Source organism: Struthio camelus, chromosome 27, assembly GCF_040807025.1.
Source record: "Struthio camelus isolate bStrCam1 chromosome 27, bStrCam1.hap1, whole genome shotgun sequence".
Taxonomy (NCBI): domain Eukaryota; kingdom Metazoa; phylum Chordata; class Aves; order Struthioniformes; family Struthionidae; genus Struthio; species Struthio camelus.
In genome coordinates, this window is record NC_090968.1 from 6,732,888 (window position 1) to 6,744,932 (window position 12,045).

A 12,045-nucleotide genomic window follows, 5' to 3' on the forward strand; every position below is an offset into this window, starting at 1 on the left:
AAAATTCCTCCAGGTTAGGCGCACTGATGTGGCTGCAATAACCTTTCTAAACAGACAGGGGCCTCAGACCAGAATATTAAGTCCTTCCTGATTCGCCTGAGAGAAAGCAAAATGTTGTTTCAGCTCTGCCCAAAGAGTCACATTTTCCTTAACTCTCCTCTTCTCTCCTCCTCCTCCAGCTTGGAGTGCACTGAGCGGAAACCAGGCCTTTTCTGTGCAGGTCTGCAGGTGTTCTGGCTCCTCGTGGCCCTCGTGAACTTCGCCAGGTGGTTGTGACATTTCTGTAGCCGCCTTTGACAGCACTGTGTGCTGTGCTTTGTGGTTAAGTTCAAATGCTGCACTTATATGTTCAAATGCTGCACTCACAAATATCTGATCTATTTTTTAAATTCGTGGTGGCGTTCTGTTTTAATTTCTTTCCGTTTTTAGGGCTGCTGCTGTCATTTATTCATTTTTATCCCATTTGTGGTTCCTACATTTATTTTATACTTGTTTTTCCTATGCGTTCTACACTGCTGGCTATGTTTTCCCTACCTCTTCCTGAAAGAGGGTGGTGGCTGGGTGTCGTACTGAAGGAAGAACGGATGGAGGCAGAGTTACTGAAAAAGATGAGTATTTCAGTGAAAAGCTGAAGGCCCTTAATAAGGGGACTAGACGTCCGCTCCCTGAGTCTATTTATTGCCTGTAATCATGCAACAAGGAATCGTGCCCGTCCCCAAGCTCAAACATGTCACTAGTTACAGCTTATTTTAGTGCCCTAGGCTGAAAATTGCTCATGGACAGGAGCTATTTCACAGGCCATCCCAGCTTTGGGGGCAATCTCCAGCAGAGAGAAAGGGTGGGCAGTAACTGCACCCATAATTTACCAGTCCGCACAAGCTGTGCGTATGCCCGCGTGGTCAGCGCTGCAGCCTGGAGTAGTCTAACCGCGTGACGAGGAGCAGGGTTCGCTGGCCCTGCCGCACAGGCGCCCCACAGCAGGGCGGCGCTGCTTCCTGGACTCAGGCTGGTCCCAGTGGCCGTGTCCTGTGGCCGAATGCCGCAGCTTGCCCAGAGCTAAGCTCAGGGCCTCGGCACCGTGTTCTGTTGCCCGGTGTGAACATGTTCATAGTTACATGGGCACAGGATGCCTCAGTTTCTTAGCAGCGCCCGTCTCATCTGAACTACTTCCCAGGCTCTTTTATTCTCCCCCCGGGGAGTGCAGGCAGACAGGAACGGGGTGAGAGAGGAAAATGATGCCGAGATACGATTTCCCAGCAGAGAAGGGGAACAAGCCCTGAGAGCCTGGGTAACACGGCTGAGTTTTGCACCACAGGGGGCTCACTGTTCTCTCAGGAGCACTTGCATAGAAAAGGAGTAACTCAGTGCAAGCAGGAAAAGACTCCAGATTGGTGCCAACCAGATCAGCCCCATAAGCAGCAGTCCAGCTGCGACAGTGCTGGAGTGAACCTGAAGCAGAGTGGAAGTTCATGAGAGATGATTGTTCATTTACATCACGCCCTCTCCTTATCTTTTATTTTTCTTACTCTCTCTTCTTCTCCTCCCCTCTTTCCCCCTTCTTCCCTCCCCCTCATACTCTGCGCCTCTCATTTTCCATCCTTTTAAATGAGGTCACCCTGACTGAATGAAGGACGCAGGGAGCGGGAGAGGTCACGCATTAGCACTGCTATAACTGCGCTGCTACTGAAACTAGGCAAGTCATCCATCACGGGCTCCACTACTCCATTAGGCCCCGCATGAAATATACCCTGCTCTGAATCGCACGGCCATACATCTCCCAGTCTAGACACCTTCCTGTTGTGTGAAGATCAATGCCGCGCGGTCATGCATCATGTGTCATCCAGTAGCCCTCACTCTAATAATCGTGTCTATTCTCTAGTCTGCAGTGTAAATTATGGGCACTGTGAAAGTACTATATTATTCAGCAACCTTGGTCACTAATGGATTATTGGTTTATTGGCTGATAATGTGAGTCCTTTTTTGGCTGGATCCTACCTTTATTTATTTATCTTTTTTTCATGATTATTATTCTGAGTGATGGCTGATTTAGATTCCTATCCACAGGCTTTCACCCTTTCAAAGCAATTATAATAATAAAGCCCTTTGACCATAGGCCTATTGCCCTGGCTCTCAGTTAACAGAGATAGTTTTTGCTAAACTTAAAGTCAAATGTCTGTCTCTCTTTACCAACTCTGTTTCTCACTCCCCTCTTCTTTTAGCCACTTAGCCCTTTTCTTGGGATGGTGCCTAAAGCAGGGAACTGGTAGTAGAGACCCCTGGATCTTTACAGGTGATCCTGCAAGAAACTGATGTCTGAAAGAGATCTAATGCAAGGAACCTTCTCTACCAGACAGCTGCAGTCCTTCCTCCTAGCTTTAAAGACACATCCCTATTCCAAGAACAAAAGCAGTCACACTGCATCAGGACAAAGCTCAGTGTCCTGTCTCGGGTGGTGTCTGATACTGGATGCTTAGGGAAGGTTTAAGAGGACATGTAGCATAAGCTGCCAGCTCCCAGCTGGTACAGCAGCTGATACAATGGGATGTTTTTCCCAGTTGTGCCATGGACTTGTTATGTTACACCTGACCGTACCGCTGTTTCACACCGTATCTCAGACAGGGCTCTGCAACAGCAGAGGAGGAAGAAACCCCCATGGGAAAAGGCAGATGGAGACTGTACAGTAAGGCCACAGGGCTGGGGCAAGAAGTCCGGAAGAGACCCGACTGGCACGTGAGCAGTCAGCACAGGCAGCAGCGTTAATTGACTGTAAAGAGTGCAGCATGTTGCTTTGCCGTGGCTTCCTCACGTGTCAGCTGCTAATTTGTTGCTGTTTGTTTGTACATGACAGTAATGTGTTTACCTCATTAGGGGATGTCAAAGTTCCCCAAATCTGTAGCTGGGAGATTACGGATTTCCTTTCCTGACACGCGGAGGAAGCACAGCAGACGAGCGAGCAGAGTTTTTGGCAGTGGGATAAAGGCAAGCAAAGCGGAAGAATGCATTAACCCTTAGAGTGCTTGGTCCATCAGAAGAAGCATGCCTTTCCCTGAAGAGATCACTGATGTTCCTAAAATCGGAACCTGCGTGTCAAACTGTAGCCATTAAATAACACTCAGCTACCGTAGCAAGGGCCATGATGTAAAGCCTGTAAAACCTCTTAAAGCAAGGACATGAGAAAGAACGGGCATATAAAGAGAGAGGATTAGAAAACAGCTACTATACATCACACTCCACTGCTCAGACCACTACCAGGCCTCCGTGTAGCTGTTCATAGAGCAGCGGCTTTCCATTAATTATGATTCAACTACCCTGCAGTTAGTTGTTCCTTCATTTGTAAAAATGCTCCTGTTTTCCAGCCAGTTATAATCTTGGCTGTAATTATCCTGATGGCAAAGGAGTTACTCTAGAGAGCCTTTTCTTCCCCCTTTGATATATTTGAATCCAAACAGGATTTCTAGCTCTATAAGCGCGTGCCGTAGTTTCTTCCTCTAAAAGGACGTACAGCTGGACTTGACCACCTCTAATACCCGCTTTCTAGCGTGGGCTCCGATATTGATACCATCTGTGACCCTGGTGGCCTCAGCCTTCCCCTGTTTAGTGCATTCCTACCAATCTAATTTACAGGATGGCTCTGAGAATTAATTAGTTAAATTTTGTAGATAATTCTGAAAGTCCTAGAGGCTACTGTTGCCTATGTTCTCTGCCAACACATCACATTTACCACCTTCCATGTGAATGAATTCCTAGGATGCTGTCCAAACTGACAAGAGGAGCAGGAAATACCTCCTGTGAGGGCAGAAGGAAGGTGTTAGGAAATTAAAGGAGCAATTCAGAAGCTGCAGCTTTTTCTTTCACTGAGACAGGAGTAGCCATGTCCCCCTCCCACATTCTCTGCTCACCAAGCCAAGCGAGGCCATGTTTTCTCATGCCCTGACGTGGGATGAAACCCCAGCATGCACAATGGTGCCAATAAGGCTGTCCCTTTTTCCGCAGTGTGGCTGCAGTCCCTTAGAGGAGGGAAGGAGGAGGATGGAAGGAGGGAGAAAAGCCTGCAGGATGGGGAAGGAAGAAGGGGCTGCATTTGCTCAGTTGGGGTCATTTGCGGCACATGCTGGGAATTCCTCAGCAGCTGGTATCTCTGACAGACAGAAGGAGTATCTCGGGGAAGATCTAGGCAATCAGTTTGACGGGGGTGGCTGGTTCCACTTCCTATGAGACATAACTCCGGCACCACATTTGACTCTGCTGATCAGATAGGAGCTGCATTACAAGGCAATATTGTGGTTTCCCTTAATGTCCTGCCAAACTACATTTATCTTCTCATTCGTTCCCCATCCTCCCTAAAGCAGCCCTGCTCAGGTCACAGTGTGGAGAGAAAGCTTTCCTTGTGAGAAGGAGGATGGAACTTGAGGCTGATCCAGAGCCCTGATGCAGGATCTGGGCTGATAAGCATGTTTTGTATTAGTCAGGAATGAGGCAGAATAACTTAATTAGAGGTGCTCTAACTGGTTCACTAAACTGAGGTCTTGACCTGCAAGGATGAACACAGGCACACTAAAAGGCTGAAAGAGTGGCTGTAAAACCCTGGAAGGCTTCTGATTACTATTTCCAAAAGCATCCAGAAAGTGGCTAAAAATAGATAGTCTTTCGAATATGTAAATGCATAACGAGGAGCAGGGTAACGTATTTGAGCTGGCTGAGTGCTATGGTTGAGTCCTGGAACCATGGCATTTTAATTCCAGCTCTGCTGACAGGCGTTCTCCAGCAGCTCACGCCTGGGGATTTGGGGTAGCTGAATACTGTAACACAGAGCAGAGCACACTTGGGCTCGACCTTGCTAGTGAAATGTGGAAGGAGGGGTTCCATCGGCTTGTGTAATAAGGAAAACGGTAGCACCTGGGACTTGGAAAAGATGCTGCAAAGAGCAGCCCTGTGCAGGCAAGGGTGTGATTGGAATAGCCGAGCCTGTCTTTTTTTTTTCTTCCTAAAATCAGTGAAGAACTGCAGCAATTTGTTGATGTGCCCAAGTATTGCTACTAAGGTCTGCTCACAGTCATCCTGAGTCATCTCGGTGTAGAGGAGAAACTAAGTAAACAACAAAGGCAACAGCCGCATCAGACCCTGAGCAGCACCAGCCAAAAAAATATTGCTGTGGCAGTTCCAAGTGCCATCAAGCATATGGCTAGCTAGGGCACTTTGTCATCACTGCCTAGCAGGGCTGAAATACTTTGCCGTCAGCTTCCATCTGCATCTCTGTCAGTGGAGGAAGGCTTCCGTCATGCAACCTCTGTAGGTACCAAGGGAAAAAAAGCCTGCTCCAGCTCACGGAGAGGTCAGTGTTGTGACCCTCCTGAGGCCTGAATGTTTGTTGTCCTTTCTCCCAGAGATGCCACGCTTCAGTATCACGTGTTCTGGGGACACCTGCCCAGCTGAACATACATCTCTGTCTACCCACGGAGTAAAGCGGTAAAGCTTTACCCCATGGAGCCTGTAGTGTGTTGTCTTATTACAGACCAAATGATTTCACTTAGCTCATTCAGTGGCATTTCCGTAAAAATTGGTATAAAAGCATCATCAAAATTATATCCTGGATTGAATTTATTGAAATGAGGGGGGATTTAAGCGCCTGCCTGCAAGCAGAGTGCCTAATTATCTTTGTGTCTGTAGCCCTTCATCCCTCTGAGCCTCAGTTCCCAGTCTGTAAAACAGGGACAGCGAGATGTCTTTTCTCTCCCCATCTGCCTTGTGTGCTCTTTGGGACTGACGGTGTCGCTTAGTCTATGTCTGCACTTCTTAACCACAGCTGGGCTATGAATTTGATTGAGGCATCGAGATACTACTATTAACAGCTGGTTTATAATGCACTTGCAGCCAGAAAGTGTTGTGACCATGGAGAGGTAGACTTCCCTCTGGGATTACATACAAGCTTATGCCAATTGTAATTATACATAAAATCAGTTACACACACACACGCAGAGATCTGGACGTGTAGAGGCACAAAACCATACACAATCACCAGCGCTTGATACCTTTATATAGCGGCATACGGGCATAATAAGCGTGTCAGGCATATGCATGGGTATACATCATATCAGTACAGGTGTATAAAGAGAAGAGAGAAAAAAAAAACTGAAAAAAGGAAATGCATTGAAACCTCCCTGCTCTCCTCTATCTGCTGCTCCAAAGACACTTTTGCCTGAAATTACTTCTTGCCACAGTGATATAGGGCTTGCAAGGCTTGTTGGGATACTCACTCCATCTTCAGGAGGCCGTAGTCAGAGGGAGAGAACAGAAGAGGGGAGAAAACCCAACTCCTAAGCAAATTTCTCCATTGGTTGGATTCATTGCCAAGGCCCTCCACCTGCAGAAATCCGCAGCTATCACATTTCTACTGCTGTGGCCGATAACGAAGATAATTGTTTCATCCACTTTGTCAAGCAGAAATGAAAAGAGGGCAAAGCAAAATGATGCCATCATAAATCATCAGGCTGAGACAGCAAAAAAAGGACAAGATAGTGACTTCATTAAGGGTTATGTATTGTGTCATTAAGTTGGCAGGGGTCACCTTTCATGTCACACTGCAGCCCCATGATGCATTGCTGGCTCCTCTTTCCAATAAAATTAAACGTAGATGTAAAACTGATTAGGCCGTGTTTGCTTCAGCCCAAGGCAAGGGAACTGCGCAGGGAATAATTGATACAAGATCGCGACTGATTTGTAATGGCAGCGATTTCTCTTCCTGGTCATTTCTTTGCTGACCTTGCCCATTAAAATAAGCCCAGCTGCCTTGGAAAGAGAGACGCTTATTCCACCCATTCTCTCCCCCCTACCAGAGTAGCTTGCCTGGAATTCATTTCCTCAGACTTTGTTTCCTTGGGATTTTTCATTCAGCATTTTTGCAGATTGACTCGGAATGCAGGTGGCCGCACGCTGCCTCTGGCTTGGTGTAAGACAGGGGACAGTCGTGTCTTTCGGGGCAGTACATTCTTGGTATCGCTGGTGACACCATTCTCACGGGTCAGTGACATCACCTCTTCTGGGTTTTACCTTCCTGATGGACGACGTCGTCTTCGTAACACTCCATTCCTTCAGGCCTTCCCACTTTCCTGTGTCCCACTGACAGGGTAGGCAATGCTTTCCTGGGAATATGGCTGTAGAAACATCCCAGTGTGTATGTCTTGATGGTATTTGGGTGTTTTGTGAGTGCTGTCAAACTCAAAAGATTTTGTCGGTGCTATCAAAACTCCTTCAAGACAGGAGGGCGTTAGCCAGAAATGGTCAAGCGTCTGCATTCCCCACAAATTTCAACATTTTGGTCAGAAGACAGAAAACTTAAACTGGAAGGAAGTCCCGGTGTTTTTAACTGAAAACCAAGTCAAAACGTTTAAGCTCTCAGTTTTTTGTATAAGTCCGTGTCTCTATGTGTATGTTTTTATTTCTAGCCAGAGGGGACAATACTTACCCTAATTCTGATTTCTGTCTTTTCAGAAAGAGAAAATGGGAAGCTCACAGGACTCCGAGTGATTACCCTCAGTCCCGGTAGAAAGCCATTCGAGAGCGCTGTATCAGGAGCAAACGCCGTCTCCTGAACCACCTGAAGGCTTGACACATGAGATCAAGCGTCTTCTGAGCGCACCAAACAGTACTTCTGCACTGCCCTGCAGTACCTAGCAGCTCTTTACTATCCCCCTGTACTCTCAGGTATGTGAAACAGCACTAAAATTAGGCGCCTTTCGTATGGATGAGATAGGATGGGAAACATGGGCTGCATGTAAATTCCTATCATACATTTTTGCAAACCCCAGGGCAACTTACCATCTGGAATTGGGGGATTTGACACTCCCTTGTGCTGAGTCACAAGAGCACATGAACGTGTCCCCTCTAAAACTTGTGTACAGTATCTCAAGGGCGTTGTCATTCTGTGCAGATACAGAGAGCAACTTTGGCTCCATCACTCAACTCTTTGGTCCTCGAATGCCTTTTACTTCCCTTTTCCAGGGCCCACGATGGTACACCACATTTCAAATGAGGCCTCCCTTACGCACCGTGTATTCCTGTGCCGAAGTAACCTCAGCAGATTTACACTCCCTCTGTTTACAGCACTTTCCCAGGTAAGGTTAGAGAATTTGAGACTAGGCCAGGGATGAAAGTGGAGGCAGTCACTAGTATTTTAACTTCCTTTTGCACTTTCTTTCAGGGGTTTTGAAAGAGCAGAAATGTAGAGCTCACCCAAAACACGGTGCCAGATCTAGAAAACCTTTCAGTGCGAGTGGCTTTCAAAGGGATTATTTATCCACTTAGAGCTAAATATGGGTTTACGTGATCTGATGGATTGGAGCTCATAATTGTGACAACTGTGCCTCATTCTTGATGCCTTTTAGCCAAGGCTTTCCTAAGTGGCTACTGGTTTTGGGTACTCGTCTCGAGAGAGGTCCTAAAATGGCCTGAGTTTCTGAGAAGAGTCATTAAACACTACGGGAAAACTGTGTGTTGCTAAGATGCCTCAAGTCAGACAGAGTGGATTTCTCCTTCCAGTCACAAAACACTTCTGAAAATCTCGGCCCTTGTCCAGGGTAAATCTTAACCTACAAGGCCACATCTTCAGCTAGTGCATGCTACAGCGTCTCTGTATATCACTCAGTGGAGTGAGGCCAATTGATTCTAGCTGAGAATCTGACCCACGGCATAAATAATTTTGTGAACTTCCCGAGAACTGGCCTTCTACAAACATGTCTGCGATAAAATTAGGCAGGCTTTCAAAGCTCTCCCTGCTCCCATTTCCTTCACACTCAAATAGGTCAGGCAACCTTAAAACTGTTAGGCAATTGGATTGATTGAACCAAGCGCTTGCAATAATGGCACTGGAAGAAAACAGAGTAAATAACAAACATCGGATCTCCTTTGCAATGAAAAACTATTAGAAAGACAGAACCAGTAAAACACATTTTCATGCATCAATCCAAGACATACGGACTAAAAATACATATAGGGAGAGGGAGAACATGCACAAGACTGAGGATGCAAGAGCCTTATAAATGGAGAAGTGAAAAACACTCATTTCCCGTGCAGTAACTAATATGATGTGGAACAAAGGAGCTGAGACCTCCTCTCCATAAACAACCAATGAAAATAAAAACATTTTCCGGGGCGCAGATGGCTGATGCTTTGATTATATTTTTCTGTTCTATACCTTTGACAGCTAAATTCACCCATTTGTGAACAACGTGGCCATAAACATGAGTAATAATGATTGGAGGTATCTTACTTTTGTTCTAATGGGCTCTAGAGTGATTCTCAGGAGCTGCTCCAACCCTTGGGGGGGGGGGGGGGAGAGGGGAGGTAAGATACCACAAGCCAGATCGTCAGTAGTTGTTCACAAGCCTCACAGCAACAGAGCTACACCAGTTTACGCCAGCTGTGGATTGGACCTCTAGTTTTTTTGCAGTACTGGCTCCAAACTTTTAATTAACGCTGTCCTCAGCTGTACTGTTTCAAATTCGATTGCAAAACCCTGTTGCTGACAGAGAGAGCTATCAGCATAACATTACAGGGATAGACAAAGTGGTGGGCTTTCAGAGATTTATTCTACTTTTCAACTTTTTTTTTTTTTAATTATTTGGGCTGTGTCAAACCTTAGCTGAAGATTTTTTCAACAAGGAGAGTTAAACACCCTTGCCAACCTTAATTATTTGTATAAAGCTTTTACTGTGGGCATTTCAGCAGGAGTAAAGCTACATCTGCAGGGAGACGCGCAGTTCTGTTCACGGCCATTACGTGGAGGAGGGTCTAACCATCCCTCTGCAACAGAGTTTCAGCCTGTTTTCATCCACAGAATCACTGTAAAACCTTAGGTGAATCTAGTAAATTCCCCATACTTCACTTTACCCACCTGTAGAAGGGTGTGTGAACTGCTTTGAGATGCTCAGATTAAGGAAATGCAAAGTGATATTTTTTGTTTTCAGAGCTTTTACATATGGAGCAAATAATGTATGTGTGTTTGTGCACGTGTGTGTGTGTGTGTGTGTGTGTGTGTGTGTATGTGTGTGTGTGTATGTGCGTGCACGTGCACCTCAGATTTTTGGTAAAGGCAAATAATGTGCCGAGTTACTAATTCTGGATATAGAGGAGCTGAGTGGTAACAGGAACGTGGAATCTAAATATAGAGAACATATAAGAGAAATACAAACTCCGTTCTCAGCAATGTAAATTTTAATGAGATTATGTACAATCCTTTTATTGATACTTTTGCTGGGGTAGCACAAAAGAATGAGGTTTGTTCTATATTCACCTCATATATAACTAAGCATTTTGGCCTCGTATTTAGGAATCTCCTCACTGCCGCCTGGCCAAAGCTTGCTCTGGCTTGAGGAGGGTGGATTCAGGGGATGACTTTCTCTGGAATTGAAGGATTAGTTGGCTTGGAACTTGTTTAGGGACACATCTTAAAATATACGGGCCAGTGCTACACCTCAGCTATTCAATGACATGATATTAGAGGATATTTAAAACTAAAGCTGGCTCTGGCAGTGAGATTTACCAGGCTGCAAAACTGAGCAATAAAGCAACACAAGCAGGAGATTCAGCTGCTTTCCTGGCGGCTGAAATTAATCCCTTTGCAAAAAGGCCAGAAGAAAAACATATACGGCCTAAGGTCCTATTTTGAGAGCTTGAAATCTTCAAGCCAGTCTCTTATCGGGGTGAATGCTACCCTAGTATTGCACACTGCTACATGCTTTGATTAAGGCCTTTGCTTCCTTCATTCAACAGGAAAGTCCCTTTATGCTGAGCCCCAAGACAAGATCTGAACCCCTCCCTCCAAGTATTCAAAACCACAGAGAACGAAACTCAGTGGTTTCCCCGTGATAAAAGCACTGACTCCTGGAATCCTTTCCATTGGCTTCAATGAGCTCTGGTCAGGGCCTTAGTCCTTGCAGAAAAATCTCTCCCCCACTGCACAAATGCTCCTTCTACTGAGCCAAGCACACCGATGCGCAGAATTATGTTCCAGCCACACCTCTGACCTTCCAGCATTTAGAAAAGACATCTTCCTAGATGAATACAAGCCCAGAGGGAGACCAGAAATGGTGCGAAAGAACAAAGTACGTTTCTGCCACGTTCTCACTGCTGTTCCCCTTGCAGTCGCTCCTGCCGATCATACTCTTTTACTGCCATTTGCAGCAGAGCCAGCAGACAAGGAGCAAAAAAAAAAAAAAAAAAATAGCGAGCTTATTAAGTAGATCAGATGTTAAGGTAACATTATGTGCCACGCTACATTCTGCAAGCTGGTGAGGACAGGATGTTATTCAGATGGTAGCCAGAGATGGCTTTGATGAGTTCAGTTACTGTTTTTTTCACGTAGGCCTGTAAGAACCAGGTCTCTGTGGTCAGGAAGGGTTGTTGCAACAGGGCCTTCCTACTATGCTCTCCTGAACAGGTGAAAGAAAAGACAAACATGTTCCACTTCAGGGTCCTGGTAAGACTTGCCCTGCTCAGAAATGCTGGCAGCTCAGCATATCCCTCTAGTTTACTGACCATCTCTAATCTAGCCTGTTAGAAAAGCATCTCCAGCAGCCCTCCTCTCTGACTGGGCTGCACTTTGTTTCTTTTCCCTTCTCCCTGTGTACCCCTCTCTAATTGGACTCTACCAAACACTTTGAAGTGATGGTCTCTGCTGAAGATGCCCTTTCTGCAAGCCATTTGGCCACTCACTGCCAACAGCTGGCAACCACAGATCAGAGCCGGCAGTTCCCCGTCTTCTGTGGTCACTGCACCCAGTTTGTGTCCCCATCCTTCCCCCCACTCTCATCTGTTTTTTCCCCTCACTGACTGCACCTTGTCATTTTGCTGCAGCGTGTGTTGCTGGGGCTGGGGTGCCCTCAGCTAAGCGTGAAACGGGGCTCTGACTCGGCAGAGCCTCCTCTGTGCTTCTCTAATAGTCGTGGTTAGCAATGCAAAGGGCAAACCTGAGAGCGTGTAAAACGAGAGGCTTGGGTTTAGCAGTGCAATGCTCATGCATCAGGGTGCTGTGCCAACAGTTCTTAGAAG

At 46.2% G+C, this 12,045-nt stretch overlaps 1 protein-coding gene across 1 annotated transcript in view; it reads left to right on the forward strand.

Moving 5' to 3' along the window:
• KCNU1 (potassium calcium-activated channel subfamily U member 1) overlaps positions 1-12,045 on the forward strand; it is a 212,821-nt gene that overhangs the window by 140,202 nt on the left and 60,574 nt on the right. The window contains exon 33 of the mRNA XM_068920533.1: positions 7,489-7,701. The gene's annotated coding sequence lies outside the window, so the exon portion shown is untranslated. The remainder of the gene's footprint in view (positions 1-7,488; positions 7,702-12,045) is intronic.